Here is a 16,657-nt window from a genome sequence, read left to right on the forward strand (position 1 = left end):
GCTCCAAGTCCTGCTTGAGGGTGAGCCTTTGAAATAGACACCAGCCGGCCCCGCCCAGGGACCAGGCGCGTTGCTGTGGTGGGTCAGGTGGTCGCCCCTCTTCTCGATGAGCTTCACCTGCTCACCCAGGAAGCGGCTGCCCAGGAAGCAGAGAGCTGGGGGGGCGGGGGGGGGGTCTGCGCAGGCGGAACCGGGCATGTGGGTCCAGAGGGCCTCGGGGTCAGGTTCTTCTCCACGAGCAGGCGGCTTCCAGGGCGTCCGGGGTTTGACCCACGCATCCTGAGATGGCTCTGCACGTCCTGGAAGAGGGCGCGGCCGCCGCGCTGGTTTTGCGGTTTCAAGGGAGGCCGGGCGAACTCGCGCTTCACCTCGGCCAAGTTGCAGGAGAAGTGGCCCAGGAGCTCCAGAGCCACGTCTTCGCAGTGGAAATAGAAGCCCGGAGAGAGGTAGGTGTCGGGGGACCCGCAGATCAGCCCCCATCTGGGTGGAATAATTCTGAAGAATCTGGGAGCTCATGCTTGATCTTCAATGGGGAACTAAGCTTAAAAAAATGATGTTGGCTGGTCCAGAGACCAAGGATGGCTGAGTGTTTGGTCCCTATGGTCGTGACTTGAAAAAAGATTGGAGGGTGGTTGGAGGCTGGAGCAAGGGTTGTCCCAGGGTCTGTTCCATCCAAACACTGTTGAGACAACTGACAGACCCTTGGGACCGCCGACTGCACTGCCGGATTCTTGCTGTTTTTGACTACCTGATTTTTTTAATTTTGGAAAAAATATTAAAATTTCCCACCATAGTGGTGTTTTATTCAGTTTCCTTGTATTTCAAGTTTTGTGTTAGGTGTTTGGCATCTGTTGATTTTTGTTCCTTAGATGTATGAGGTAGCTTCTTCATGATTGTACAGAGCATTTATTTTTGTCCTCTTTAACATTTGATCTTGAATTTGGCTTCATCTAATATTTCAACAATCCTTTTTTATCTCTTATATTAGAATCCTTGTTCATGTTGTCAGTGTGTGTATATGTAAGTGTACATTGCAGGGTTTATTGCTGCTGTTGTTCCTTATTCATTTTATCTTTCCCCATTTGATGTCTCTGTGCTGAATAAATTGCCTTTGATGGATGCACACCAAATGTTTGTTCCCTCATGTCTGGTATGTGGGTGTATTATATTCTTTCTGAGGCCCTGACTACCCTAAAATATCTACTTTTGCCTTGACAAATGCTGTCTTAGTTGGGAGATAGTTTTGGTCATAGTCCCTTTTTTTTCACAGTTTATAGATGTTGTTTCACTGCTTTTTTGTGTATGTTAGCTCTTCCTTGGTTTCCTAAAGTTTATGTGATTGTTTGAAAATCTTTGGAATTAAGAAATTTCATTAAGCTATGTCGAGAAAGAGAGAGAGAGAGGGAGAGTATGTGTGTGTGGTTTTTTTTTTTAATAAGTTTTTTTTTTCTTTTTTCTTTTTAGGGTTGCACCCGCGGCATAGGGAGGTTCCCAGGCTGGGAGTGGAATCAGGAGCTGTAGCCTCCGGCCTACACCACAGCCACAGCAATGACAGATCCAAGCTGTGTCTGCGACCTACACCACAGCTCACCGCAACGCTGGATCCTTAACCCACTAAGCGAGGCCAGGGATCAAACCTGTGTCCTGTCCTTATGGATGCTAGTCAGGTTCATTTCCGCTGAGCCACGATGGGAACTGCTGTGATGTGTTTTAATCACATCTGGGAGTTATTTGTTGCGCTCTTTCTTGCTGATGGGTCAAGTCTCCCTTAAGCTGAAGGAAATTTCCTTACATTATGTGTGTAATTGTTACTTCTCTGACTGGCATTTTGCTTCTTTGGGCATTCCTATCATTCACATACAAGATCTTCTGGATTTGTCTTGTGGTCATAAAATGGTGCCTCGAAAAAAATCGCTTTAATTCCACATCCCATCATGTGATTATTATACTGAAAAATGTAAACGTTTGAAACCAATATCTCTTGAAGAAAGAAGCAAGCGAGTGGTCCTGTTTTAAATGAGTAACTTGTCCTCCTGGAGTAACAGTGCTTCTGAGATATTTTTGTGTAGTAGAAGGAACTTCGGCCAGAAGTTTCCTGTCTTAGAATAATAGCAGTCTGAGTAACCTTTTTGCCTCAACTGTAAATAAAGAGGCATGTGAAAAGGTCTTAATGCTTAGCACACAGTGCTGAGTAAGAGTTCCCCATGTCCTTCTTTCCCAGTACGTTATAAATCTTGTTGAGCTAGCAAGAGTGACAGCATTTATTGTCACAGACATTCATTGCCGTTATCTCTGAACATTTTTTCTCAAATCGTTCAAATTTAACATACAGTGCCAAGCTTCGTTTCAACACGAAGCAGTTTATACCCTCACCAGTAAAATCTGGAAATAGTAAGTTTTGGTGAGGAGGTGCAGTGAAGTATGAGAAGTCCCGTTGCTGTGCATTCTCACCAAAGCATATTTTCAGACTTTTAAGTCTTGCCAACTTTATGCATGGAAAAATAACTACATCGAGGCTTTAATTAACATATCCCTAAATATGAATAATATTGAGCATCTTTTCACATACTTATTGATCGTTCTGTTTCCTCCTCTGTGAAAGCCTGTATAGATTTGGGGGGGGGCTCATTTTCTGTTGGATTATTTGCCTTTTCCATGTTGATCCATAAAATATCCTTTATATGTTTTTGATATTGGTCCTTTGTCAGTTAAATCTGACTTATCAATCACTGCCAATTATCTCCTCTAGTCCTGTAGCTTGCCATCTTACTCTCTTTTATTTTAATGAACATGTCTTTGTTTTAAGGAATTAAAATTGCAATACTTTCATTATATTTAGTGTTTCATGTGTCTTAGAAAAACCTTCCCTTCCCTACAGTAATGAAAATATTCTCTGATGTTATCTTCAAAAAGCTTTATAGTAATCACACCTATATCTTTAATCCACAGAGTCAGTTTTAGGATATATATGAGTTAGGCATCCACTGTACAGTTTTAAAATTTCAGATTGATACAAGTTCAATTCTTTATTGAAAAACCAATACTGTCTCCACTGATTTTTCAGAGCCAGCTCTGTAATATGTAAAATATTGCTACATATGTGTGTCTGTTTCTGGATTTTCTGTTTTGTTCTATGGGTTATTTGTGTTTTTCTGCAGTTACACCACACTGTTGGAATTGCTATAGTTTTTGAAAATGTCTTTATTAAGATGTGATTTACAAACCATAAAACCCAACCATTTAAAGTATATAATTCAGTGCTTTTAGTATAATCAAAGAGTTGTGCAACCATCACCATGATTTAAATTTAGAATATTTCATCACCCCCAAATGAATCCTGTACCCACTGGCAATAACACCCTAGCCTTCCTCTCCTCCCAACCTCTGGCAATCCTTAGTTAACTTTCAGTCTCTATAGATTTGCTGTTCTGGTAATTTCAAATAAGTGGAATCATATAATATGTGGAGTTTTTTTTTTTGGCTGGCTTATTTCACTTAGCATAATATTTTCAAAGATCATCCATATTGTGGCATGTATCCGTATTTCATTCTTTTAATGATAGAATAATATTCCGTTGTATGGCTGTACCACATTCTGTTTATCCATCAGTCAGTTAATGGACATTTGAGTTGTTCTACTTTTTAGTTATGATGCATAATGGTGCTATGAGGATTTGTGTACAAGTTTTTACATGTATGTGTATTTTCATTTCTCTTGGGTATATATACTTAGGAATGGAATTGCTGGGTTGTATGGTAACTCTGTGTTCAACATTTTGAGCAACTACCAGACTATTTTCCAAAGCAGCTGCATATTTTACATTCCCATCAGCAGTGTATGAGGGTGCCAATTGCTCTACATTCTTGCCAACACTTGTTGTTGTCTGTCTATTTGATTTCAGTCATCTTAGTGGGTGTGAGGTTTATCTCATGGTGGTTTTGATTAGCATTTCCCTAATGACTAAGGATGAGAACATTTTTTCATATGCTTGCTGGCCATTTATATATCTTTCTTAGAGAAATGTTTCTTAAATCCTTGCTCATTTTTCTTTCTTTTTATGGCCACGTTTGTGGCATATGAAAGTTCCTGGGCCAGGAGTCCAATCTGAGCCGTCTGTGATCTACACTGAAGTTTGTGGCAAGGCTGGATCCTTAACCCACTGATAGAGGCCAGGGATCGAACCTGTATCCTCATGAACACTATGTCAGGTTCTTAACCCACTGAGCCACAAAGGCAACTCAACATTTGCCCATTTTTAGTCGTATTATCTGTCTTTTTTATTACTGAGTTCTTTATTATTCTGGATACCAGTCCCATGACTTACTATAGTTTAAGAATAATTCTTATGTTTCTTAGAACAAGTCTACCCATTTTATTCTTCTCTTCAATGGTGTCTTGGCTTTCGTCATTCTTTTCAATGTCCACATGTCATATATTTTGGAGGCCTATCATGTAATTATAAATACATCATTTTTAACATTTTCCTTTAAAAATATCTTTTTACTTTTAACCTTGTGGTACCATCATGCTTTAGACTTAATCTCCTGTAAGCAAATTTAAAATAAATTTTAAAATTCAGTGCAATTTTGGTCTTGTTAACTTAATTGTTTTAATGTAAACAGTGATATATTTGATATTTATCTAGCCTACTGTATAGTTTTACATTTTGATTATAAAAATTTTAAAATAAAAATCTTAAGCATAGGAGTTCCTGTCATGGCTCAATGGTTAACCAATCTGGCTAGGAACCATCAAGTTTCGGGTTCGATCCCTGGCCTCACTCAGTGGGTTAAGGATCCGGCGTTGCCGTGAGCTGTGGTGTAGGTTGCAACTCGGCTTGGATCTGACATTGCTGTGGCTGTGGGGTAGGCCATCGGCTACAGCTCCAATTGGACCCCTAGCCTGGGAACCTCCATTTGCCGCAGAAGCGGCCCTAGAAAAGGCAAAAAGACACACAAAAAAACCCACTTTTAAGCATAAACAAAGGTTGTTGGAATAGGGGTAATGGACCCCTGTTTACCCATTATCTAGATTCAATAATTATCAACATTTTACCAATGTGCTTTCATCTATCCCCCCATCCCATTTTATACTACAGTGTTTTAAAGCAAATCCTAAATATCATGTAGTTTCTCTGATAAATGGGTATGGCATTTACTTATGTAGTTAGTTAGGCCTTGCTCACGATATACGGACATTCTTTGATTGAACCCATGCCACAGCAGGGACCTGAGCCATAGCAGTGACAACCCTGGATCCTTAATCTGTTTCACCACCAGGTAACTCCAAACAGATGGCATTTAAAGAAATATAACTACTGGAGTACCCATTGTGGCGCAGTGGTTAACGAATCCAACTAGGAACCATGAAGTTGTAGGTTCAGTCCCTGGCCTTGCTCAGTGGGTTAAGAATCTGGCGTTGCCGTGAGCTGTGGTGTAGGTTGCAGATGCGGCTCTGATCCCACATTGCTGTGGCTCTGGCGTAGCCTGGTGGCTACAGCTCCGATTAGACCCCTAGCCTGGGAACCTCTACATGCCACGGGTGCGGCCCTAGGAAAGGCAAAAAGACAATAAAAAATAAAAATTAAAAAAATAAATAAAATTAAATTAAAAATATAACCACCATGCCCTCATCAGATGCTGAAACATTTATAATAATTACTTATCATACATTATCCAATTCATATCCAAATTTCCCTAATTGCTACTTTTTTCTTTAAGTGTTCCTCACCCACTCCCCCATCTTTTTTATGAAATTAATCGATTATTAATTAATTTTATTTTTATGGCCACACCTGTGGCATATGGAAGTTCCTGGGCCAGGTGTTGAATGCAGCTGTGGCAATGCTGGATCCTTAACCCACTGCACTGGGCTGAGGATCGAACCTGCACCTCCACAGCGACCTGAGCCCCTGCAGTCAGAGTCTGAACCCACCTCACCACAGCAGGAACTCCTTTACGGAATTAATTTTTCAGAGAAACCAGGTTATTTGTTATATGGAATGTCTCACAGACTGCATTTGGCTGGTCCTTCCTCATGATGTCACTTAAATTGTTCTGCCATTGCTCTTATCTCTTGTAAATGGGTAGTTAGATCTGAAGCCTTGATTAGATTCATGTTCAGCTTTTTTGGCAAGAATACTTAATAGGTGGTGCTGTGTGCTTCATATTGCATCACATCATTAGGTGCATAAGATCTGGTTTTCCCACTTTCAGTGATTATTGAGTAAATTTAGATGCATATTTACCTTTGATCTATTTGATTGCTTTCCTTTGGATTTACTGTTTTTCAGTACTCTGCTTTTTCCCTTCTGTTAGTCTGCAAATAAAAGAAGTTTCTTTTACTGTTTTAATAGTTGGAGTTCCCGTTGTGGCTCGGTGGTTAACGAATCCGACTAGGAACCATGAGGTTGCGGGTTCGATCCCTGGCCTTGCTCAGTGGGTTAAGGATCTGGTGTTGCCGTGAGCTGTGGTGTAGGTTGCAGACGAGGCTTGGATCCCGTGTTGCTGTGGCTCCGGAGTAGGCCAGTGGCTACAGCTGCGATTAGACCCCTAGCCTGGGAACCTCTATATGCCGAGGGAGCGGCCCTAGAAAAGGCAAAAAGACAAAAGAAAAAAAGAAAAGAAAAAAAGATTATTTGGACATTACAATGTGGTTTCTAAACTTATCAAAGTCAAATGTTAAGTGATGCTTTTACACTTCCCTGAGAAAGTATAAAGACTATAGTTTAGTTTCCCAACTTAAATGCTACTGTTGTCGGGGAGTTCTTGTCGTGGCACAGTGGAAATGAATCTGACTAGGAACCATGAGGTTGCAGGTTCGATCCCTGGCCTTGCTCAGTGGGTTAAGGATCCGGCCTTGCCATGAGCTTCGGCTCGGATCTGGTGTTGCTGTGGCTCTGGCATAGGCTGGCAGCAACAGCTCTGATTAGACCTCTAGCCTGGAAACCTCCATATGCCACAGGTGTGGCTCTAAAAAGACAAAAGACAGAAAAAAAATGCTACTGTTGTCATATATTTTATTTTATTTTAATTGAAAGGATTTATTAGATACTAATTTTCTGAAACAGACTTAAAATAACATATTTTGTTAAAAGGCAGAGAAAGAAAAAGAAAATTAAAGCATTAAATATTACAATTTCATTATATTCAATTTATTAGCCCATATTTCCATTTTGTTCTAAAAAGTAATTAATATGCCCTTAATGAAGAGATTTATACAAGATGCATTTGGTACTAGGTGTAACATCATAAACTTAATTTATCATGAGGTAATTATTCCAAATGTTTATTCCAAAGGTCATGTATTTTAATTCTCTGTGTGTTTTAAATCCTAGGTATAGAATTATAGGTTGGCAGGTTTTTTTTTCTTTATATTGTTTTCTGGATTCCATTGTTCCCTTTGAGAAGTCAGCTGTTGATCTAACTATTGCTCCTTGGAATGTAATCAGCTTTTTCCCTTCTATGTGTTCCCCCTAGCACCCATAGTTCTGCTGTGATATGTCTGGATTTGAATTTCTTTTGATTTATCCTGCTTTGGATTTGTTGGGCTTCTTGAAGGCAGAGATTAGTGACATTTGTTATCTCTTCAAATGTTGATTCTTCTCCATTCTCTCTTTCCTCTCCTTCTGAGAGTCCAGTGAAATATGTTAGGTCTCTATAGTCTATCATACTATATATTTTTTAATGGCCTTACTCTTGGTATATGGAATTTCCTGGGCCAGGGATTGAATCTGAGCCACAGCTGTGACCTATGCTGCAGCTGTGGTAAAGCTGGATTCTTAACCCACTGCCCTGGTCTGGGGATTGAACCTGCTCCTCTGTGGTGACCTGAGCCACTGCAGTACAATTCTTAGCCCACTGCACCACAGCAGGAACTCTCCTCCCCTTCCTATTTATAAAAATATTTTTTCCATCCTTTAAGTCTCCCCATGCTTCATTCTGGATAGTTTCTTTAGAACTTCCTTCTACTTCAGTAATTTTATCATTGGCTGCATATGATCTGCTCTTAACCCTACTATTCTTTTTCTTTCTTTTTTTTTTAATTTCGTTTCTTTCACTTAGCATGATTATTTTCAGATTCATTCATGTAGCTGCATGTACCAATAGTTTATTCCTTTTAACTGCTGAGTATTATTCCATTGCATGGATATACCACAATATTTTTATACATTCATCTGTTGGTGGATATTTGGATGGTTTCCAGTTTTGGGCTGTTACAAATAAAACTACCATGAACATTTATGTATTGGTGTGGACATATGTTTTCATTTCTTTTGGGAAAATGAAGTGACTGTTTTGTATGTTCTGTATTTAACAGTTTAGACATAGCCAAACTTTCTTCCAATGTATTTTACCATTTTACAATTCCACTAGCAGTGTTTTTAAAATTTTTATTATTATTATTATTTAAAAATTTTAAAGTGTAGTTTATTTACATGTTTTGCCTTCAATAGCAGTATTAAAGAGTTTTGGTTGTTTCATATCCTCACAACACTTGTTGCAGTCATTGTTTTAAAATTTTTTACTCATTTTAGTGGTTATGTATGATATTAAATTTTTTCTCTTTTAAAAAATTTTATTTTATCTTATACAATACAGTTGACTTTTTGGTGTAAAAATCTACGAGCTTTTTAGAAATTAACATATAGTATAAATGATTCTTTGTTTTGGTTGTGCAGGTCTCTGAATTCTAACAAATGTATTTATTTGTGTAACCTCTGCCACAAACTGGATGCAAAAAAATCCTATCATCCTAAAAGTCTCCCTCAGCCTGCTGCTTGTAATCCCACCCTCATCCTACCCATAATCCTTGGCAAGTAATATTCTTTTCCCTATCACTATAGTTTTCCCTTTTCCAGAATTTCGTATAGATGGAACCATGTAGTATGTAACCTTTGAAAGTGGCTTCTCTTGAGTTCCTGCTGTGGCTCAGTGGGTTAAGAACCCAACTAGTATCCATGAGGATGTGGCTTCAATCCCCACCAAATGTGGATTCCAGATCTGGTCTTGCTGCAAGCTCCAGTGTAGGTTGCAGCTGTGGAGTAGGTCTCAGCTGTGTCTTGCTTCCCCCGTTGCTGCTGTGGCTGTGGCTTAGACTGTCGGCTGTGGCTCCAGTTTGACCCCTAGCTTGGGAACTTCCATATGCCATGGTGCGGCCCTAAAAAGATAAAAGAAAGAAAAAAAGAAAGGAAAGAAAGAAAGAAAAAGGCTTCTTTCACTCAGCGTAGTGCCTTTGGGACTCATTCATGTAATAGTTTACTCCTTATTGCTCAGTAATATTTCTTTATAAGGCTATACCACAACCGTTTCTTCATTAACCCATTATGAACTGCTAATCCCAAACTCCTAATTTAGTCCTCCCCCTCCCTCCCTTTCCCCTTTGGTTACCATAAATTTGTTTTCTATGTTGGTGAGTCTGTTTCTGTTTTGTAAATAAATTCATTTGTATCATATTTTGGATCCCACATATAAGTGATATCTTATGATACTTGTCTTTCTCTGACTTACTTCACTTAGTATGATAATTTCTAGGTCCATCCATGTTGCTGCAAATAGCATTATATCATTCTTTTTTATGACTGAATATTATTATTCAATATAATAATATTCCATTATTCTAATAACATCACACACACACACTCTCACAACATCTTCTTTATCCATTCATCTGTTGATGGACATTTAGGTTGTTTCCCTGTCTTGGCTGTTGTGAATAGTGCTGCAGTGAACATGGGGCTGCATGTATCTTTTCAAATTATGATTTTCTCAAGATATATGCCCAGGGAGTTCCCTTCGTGGCTTAGTAGTTAACAAACCCAACTAGGATCCATGAGGATGTGTGTTTGATCCCTGGCCTTGCTTAGTGGGTTAAGGGCCTGGTGTTGCCGGAAGCTGTGGTGTGGGTTGCAGACGTGGCTCAGATCCGAATTGCTGTGGCTGTGCATAGGCAGGCAGTTGTAGCTCCGATTTGACCTCTACCCTGGGAACTTCCATATGCCATGGGTGTGACCTTAAGAAGCAAAAAAAAAAAGTATACATGTATATATATGCGCCCAGGAGTGGGATTGCTGCTGCATCATGTGGCAACTCTATTTTTCAGTTTTATAAGAAACCTCCATACTGTATTCCATAGTATCTGCACCAGTTTATATTGCCACCAACAGAGTAGGAAGGTTCCATGTTCATGGATTGGAAAAATCAATATTGTAAAAATGGCCATACTACCCAAAGCAATCTACAGATTCAATGCAATCCCTATCAAATTACCCAGGACATTTTTCATGGAACTAGAACAAACAATCCAAAAATTTATACGGAACAACAAAAGACCCAGAATTGCCAAAGCAATCCTGAGAAACAAAAACCAAGCAGGAGGCATAACTTTCCCAGACTTCAAGAAATATTACAAGGCCACAGTCATCAAAATAGTGTGGCACTGGTATCGAAATAGACAGAATAGAGCATCCGGAAATAAACCCTGACACCTATGGTCAATTAATCTTTGACAAGGGAGGCAAGAACATCAAATGGGAAAAAGAAAGTCTATTCACCAAGCATTGCTGGGAAACCTGGACAGCTGCATGCAAAGCAATGAAACTAGAACACACCTCACACCATGCACCAAAATAAACTCAAAATGGCTGAAAGACTTAAATATACGACAGGACACCATCAAACTCCTAGAAGAAAACATAGGCAAAACACTCTCTGACATCAACATCATGAATATTTTCTCAGGTCAGTCTCCCAAAGCAATAGAAATAAGAGCAAAAATAAACCCATGGGACCTCATCAAACTGAAAAGCTTTTGCACAGCAAAGGAAACTAAAAAGAAAACAAAAAGACAACTTTCAGAATGGGAGAAAATAGTTTCAAATGATGCAACAGACAAGGGCTTAATCTCTAGAATATATAAGCAACTTACACAACTCAACAGCAAAAAAGCCAATCAATCAATGGAAAAATGGGCAAAAGACCTGAATAGACTGTTCTCCAAGGAAGATATACAGATGGCCAGCAAACACATGAAAAAATGCTCAGCATCGCTGATTATAAGAGAAATGCAAATCAAAACTACCATGAGATATCACCTCACACCAGTCAGAATGGCCATCATTCATAAGTCCACAAATAACAAGTGCTGGAGGGGGTGTGGAGAAAAGAGAACCGTCCTGCACTGTTGGGGGGAAGGTAAACTGGTACAGCCACTATGGAGAACAGTTTGGAGATACCTTAGAAATCTATACATAGAACTTCCATATGACCCCGCAATCCCACTCTTGGGCATCTATCCGGACAAAACTCTACTTAAAAGAGACACGTGCACCCGCATGTTCATTGCAGCACTATTCACAATAGCCAGGACATGGAAACAACCCAAATGTCCATTGACAGATGATTGGATTCGGAAGAGGTGGTATATATACACAATGGAATACGACTCAGCCATAAAAAAGAACAACATAATGCCATTTGCAGCAACATGGATGGAACTAGAGACTCTCATCCTGAGTGAAATGAGCCAGAAAGACAAAGACAAATACCATATGATAATCACTTATAACTGGAATCTAATATCCAGCACAAATGAACATCTCCACAGAAAAGAAAATCATGGACTTGGAGAAGAGACTTGTGGCTGCCTGATGGGAGGGGGAGGGAGTGGGAGGGATCGGGAGCTTGGGCTTATCAGATACAACTTAGAATAGATTTACAAGGAGATCCTGCTGAGTAGCATTGAGAACTATGTCTAGGTACTCATATTGCAACAGAACTAAGGGTGGGGGAAAAATGTATACATATAAGGATAACTTGATCCCCATGCTGTACAGGCAGGAGTGGGATTGCTGCTGCATCATGTGGCAACTCTATTTTTAGTTTTATAAGAAACCTCCATACTGTATTATTCCATAGCATCTGCACCAGTTTATATTCCCACCAACAGAGTAGGAAGGTTCCATTTTTTCCACACCCTCTCTAGCGTTTATTATTTGTAGACTTATTAATGGTGACCATTGTGACTGGTGTGGGGTGATACCTCACTGTAGTTTTGATTTGCATTTCTCTAATAATTAGTGATGTTGAGCATCTTTCCATGTGCCTATTGGCCATCCAGGTGTCTTTGGAGAAATGTCTATTTAGGTCTTTTGCCCATTTTTTGACATTTTGTCCATTTTTTTTTTGTCTTTTTGTTGTTGTTGTTGTTGCATTTTGTCCATTTTTAATGAAGATGTTGTTTTCTTACTATTGAGTTCTGAGTTTGTGTATTCTAGATATAAGGCCTTTTGTTGGATATGTGATTTCTATATTTATTTTTAAATTTCTTTTTTAAACAATTTTTGTTATGGCTGCACCTGTGGCGTATGGAAGTTTCCTGGCCAAGGATTAAATTCGAGCCATAGCTGTGCCAATGCTGGATCCTTTAACCCACTGTGCTGGGCCATGGATCCAGCTGGCACCTCCAGGGTGCCTGAAGCCACTGCACTCAGATTCTTAGCCCACCGTGCCACAGTGGCAACTCTGGGTATGTGATTTTTAAATAGCTTATCTTTTCATTCTGTGAACAGAGTCTTCTGCAGATCAGAAGTTTTAAACTTTTATTTTTATTTTCTATTTTTTGATGGCCACACCCATGGCATATGAAAGTTCCCGGGCCAGGGATTGCATCCAAGCCACAGTTACACAGCTGCAACAATGGGATCCTTTAACCCACTGCACCAGGCCAGGGATCAAACCTGCACCTCTGTAGCAAACCAAGCTGCTGTGGTCAGTTTCTTAACCCACGATGCCAGAGCAGGAACTCCAGAAGTTTTGAACTTTCGTGAAGTTCATTATTTCAGTTTTCTTTGATAGATGATCATGACTTTTTTTTTTTTTTTTTGGCCCACACCCATGACATGCGGAAATTCTCCGGCCAGGGATTGAGCCCACCCCACAGCAGTGATCCAAGCTGCTGCAGTGACAACACTGGATCCTTAACCCACTGTGCCACAAGAGAACTCTGAAAGATTATGCTTTTCATACCATACCTAAGAATTCTTTGTCTAACCCTAGGTCAACAAGAATTTTCTCCTACTTTATTTATAGTTTTACAGTTTAAAATTACATTTATGATCTATTTTGAATTAATTTTTGTATAAGGTATGAATTTAAATTGTGGTACTTTTACGTGTCTGTGCATTTGGATGTCCAATTGTTACAACACCATTGGTTGAAAAGACTATATTTCCTTCATTGAATTGATTTTGGACCTTTGTCCAAAATCAATTTGCCATATTTGAATAGTTCTCTTTCTCGATTCTTAGTTCTGTTCCCTTAATCTATGTGAGTATCCCTCTGCAATACCACATTGTCTTGATTACTGTAGTTTTATAGTAAGTCTTAAAATTGAAAATTGAAGTATGAATGCTTCAACCTATTGCAAAATTGTTTTAGCTCTTCCAGTTCCTTTGCGTTTTCATACAAATTTTAGAATAAGCTTGTCTAGATCTTCAAAAATCTCTGCTGGGATTTTGATTGGAATTGCATTGAATTGTAGATCACCTTCATGGGAATTGCCATCTTCATGTTATTGAGTCTTCCAGTTCAAGAACATGGTATGTCTCTCCATTTATTTAGGTCTTTTAACATTTCTCTCATTAGCATTTTGAAATTTAGCATACAGATCCTGTACATGTTTTGTTATACTTATACCTAAGCATTTAATTTGGGTGTTATTGTATGTGATACTGTTTTTAAAAAAAATCTATTCCTAGTAATTGTTCCTTGCTATTTATTGTATAGAAGTACAATTGACTTTTGTAGCTTGACTTTGAATCCTGCAACCCTTCCAAATTCCATTATGAATTCTAGGAGCTTTTTATTGTCAAATCATTGAGACTTTCTACATAGACAACCATGTCATCTCTGACAGCTTTTACTTTTTACATTCCAATAACATGCAACTTATTTCTTTTTCTTGCCTTACTGACCTGGCTATGGCTAAGATTTCCAGTACATTGTCAAATAGGAATGGTGAGAATGGAATTCCTTGCCTTTTTCTGATCTTAGGGGAAAAGCATTCAGTCTTTCAGTAATAACTGTTATGATAGCTGTAGGATTTTTTGTAGATGCACTTTCCTTTTTGCATATTATTGAATTCAGTTTGCCAAATTTTTGTTTAGAATTTTTTTGAACTTTGATACCCCCTCATAAGCATATAGAAACTCCTAGAGTATTTACAGTTAACATCAGTCTTGTGGTGCTTTTATTGCCTTGGCTTTGTAACCCCAGGGCCTACCTAACTTTGGGTCTTAGAAATATGTACATTTCTGCAAATATGGCTGGTTTGCATCAACCCCGGATCACTACTTTTGGCTTTCTTTTTTTTTTTTTTTTTTTTGTCTTTTTGCTATTTCTTTGGGCTGCTTCCGCAGCATATGGAGGTTCCCAGGCTAGGGGTCGAATCGGAGCTGTAGCCACCGGCCTACGCCAGAGCCACAGCAACGCAGGATCCAAGCCGCGTCTGCAACCTACACCACAGCTCACGGCAACGCCGGATCGTTAACCCACTGAGCAAGGGCAGGGACCGAACCCGCAACCTCATGGTTCCTAGTCGGATTCGTTAACCACTGCGCCACGACGGGAACTCCTTGGCTTTCTTTAAATTGATGAAATCCTATGTTGTTGATAGAGGGACAAATTATGAAATTATAGCAGTGAAAGGCACAGGAAACAGCCCTCTGGTACAGGTCCCTTATTTTAGGCAGATAAGTGTGTAAGTTTTCATGGGCTCTCAGTGGCCCTGATGTTCTTCTTTGACAGGAAGGAAGTAATTTTCACTTGGTCAAGAGAGGAGGGTAGTAGCTCAAAGTGGCTCTCTCAGTGATTCTACCTCCTGTATGGCGTTATTAAGCAGCTCCTTCCACCTCCACCCCCAGGATGAGCAGTCTCAGCCTTTAGACCTTAACACCTGCTAGAGGTTTACTCAATGAAGCTGCTTTAAATGAGCCTGCCCTGTTCAGACAGATGTCATGGGATTGCATAAAAACTCAGTGCAGGATTTGCCTTAAGAACTTATCAGTTACCCCCAACCCCTCCCCATCATCTCTGGTTCTTCAGCCTCCACTTAACTTCCCAGGTCTTGCCTCAGGTACTCTGGTGTGCAACACCCACTGTGAACCCACTGGCTCAACTGATTCTGTTTTGTTTTGTTTTTTGCCATGCCTGTGGCATGTGGAAGTTCCCTGGGCCAGAGATCGAACCCACACTACAGCAGCAACCTGAGCCACTGCAGTGACAGCACCAGATCCTTAACCCACTCTGCTACAAGGGAACTCCCTGATTCTGTTCTTGATATTTATACTTTCTAGTTATACAAGCCAGTAAATTCCATTTTTTTTATGTTTAAGTTCTTTAGAATTGGGTTTTTAAATTTTTATTTATTTATATTTTTATTTTATGGCGATCCTGCATATGGAAGTTCCTGGGCCAGGGACTGAATCTGAGCCACAGCTGCATCAGTGCTGGATCCTTTATTTAATCCACTGCTCCGGGTTGGGGATAAAAATGGCACCTCTGCATCGACCCAAGCCACTGCAGTCAGATTCTTAACCCATTGTGCCATGGCAGGAACTCCTAGGATTGAGTTTTTAATATCACAAAGTGTAGAGCCCTGGCTAATGCCGAAGTATTTTATAAAGTGTATTGAATGCCAGACTTAGCGGTTTGAACATTGTTTTGATAGGGAGAAGAAACCCTTGGAAATTTTGAAGTAGACAACTGGCATCATTTTTGTTCATTCGATCACTCAAGATACATTTATTTATTTGTCTATTATTTTATTTTATTTTACCTTTTGCTTTTTAGGACCACACCTGCGACGTATGGAGGTTCCCAGGCTAGGGGAACCTTCAGCTTCTGGCCTACACCACAGCCACAGCAACGCGGGATCTGAGCCATGTCTGCAACCTACACTACAGCTCATGGCAATGCTGGATCCTCAACCCACTGAGCAAGGCCAGGGTTCAAACCTGCATCCTCATGGATACTAGTGGGATTCGTTTCCACTGCGCCACAATGGGAACTCCAAGAAACATTTATTGAGTGCTACCATGTATCCTGTGCTGGATCATGGGCATCCAGGGGTAAACACAGCAAGGTGATCCCTGCCTGGAGGAACTCACTGTTAATTTCACTAAGTAAATAATGTTTGACTGCTGATTATATATAAAACACTGTGGTGTTTGTTGACATAAAGCTCTTAGCTCAAGATGGTGGCAAAAATGGTGTTGTGGAAGGACAAACTGGTTTGCACCAGTTTACAGGTGTTCTAGAAGAACTGGACTGAGGTACGGAACGCCACTCGGGGGGGGGGGGGGGGCGGCTGCAAGAGCCCAGCCATGAGATAGAAGAGCCTGAGTTAGAACAAGCAAGATAGGTGAGAAAAGCCTTGAAAAACTAAGAGGGAAGGAAGATTGAGGAGTTGATTGATGGGAGCTTGAGAAAACTAGAAGATGGTTTTGAAGACAACCTGAATGGCTATGAACAACAGCAGGGATATTGGGAATTGGTTTGAGGGGGGCAGTGAGGAGACTTTTTGCATCTCTGTTTATGAGGAATACTGGATCATGGTTTTCATATCTTGTGATATCTTTTTCTGGCTTTGTGTCAGTTA

Source organism: Phacochoerus africanus, chromosome X, assembly GCF_016906955.1.
Source record: "Phacochoerus africanus isolate WHEZ1 chromosome X, ROS_Pafr_v1, whole genome shotgun sequence".
Classification (NCBI taxonomy): Eukaryota; Metazoa; Chordata; class Mammalia; order Artiodactyla; family Suidae; genus Phacochoerus; species Phacochoerus africanus.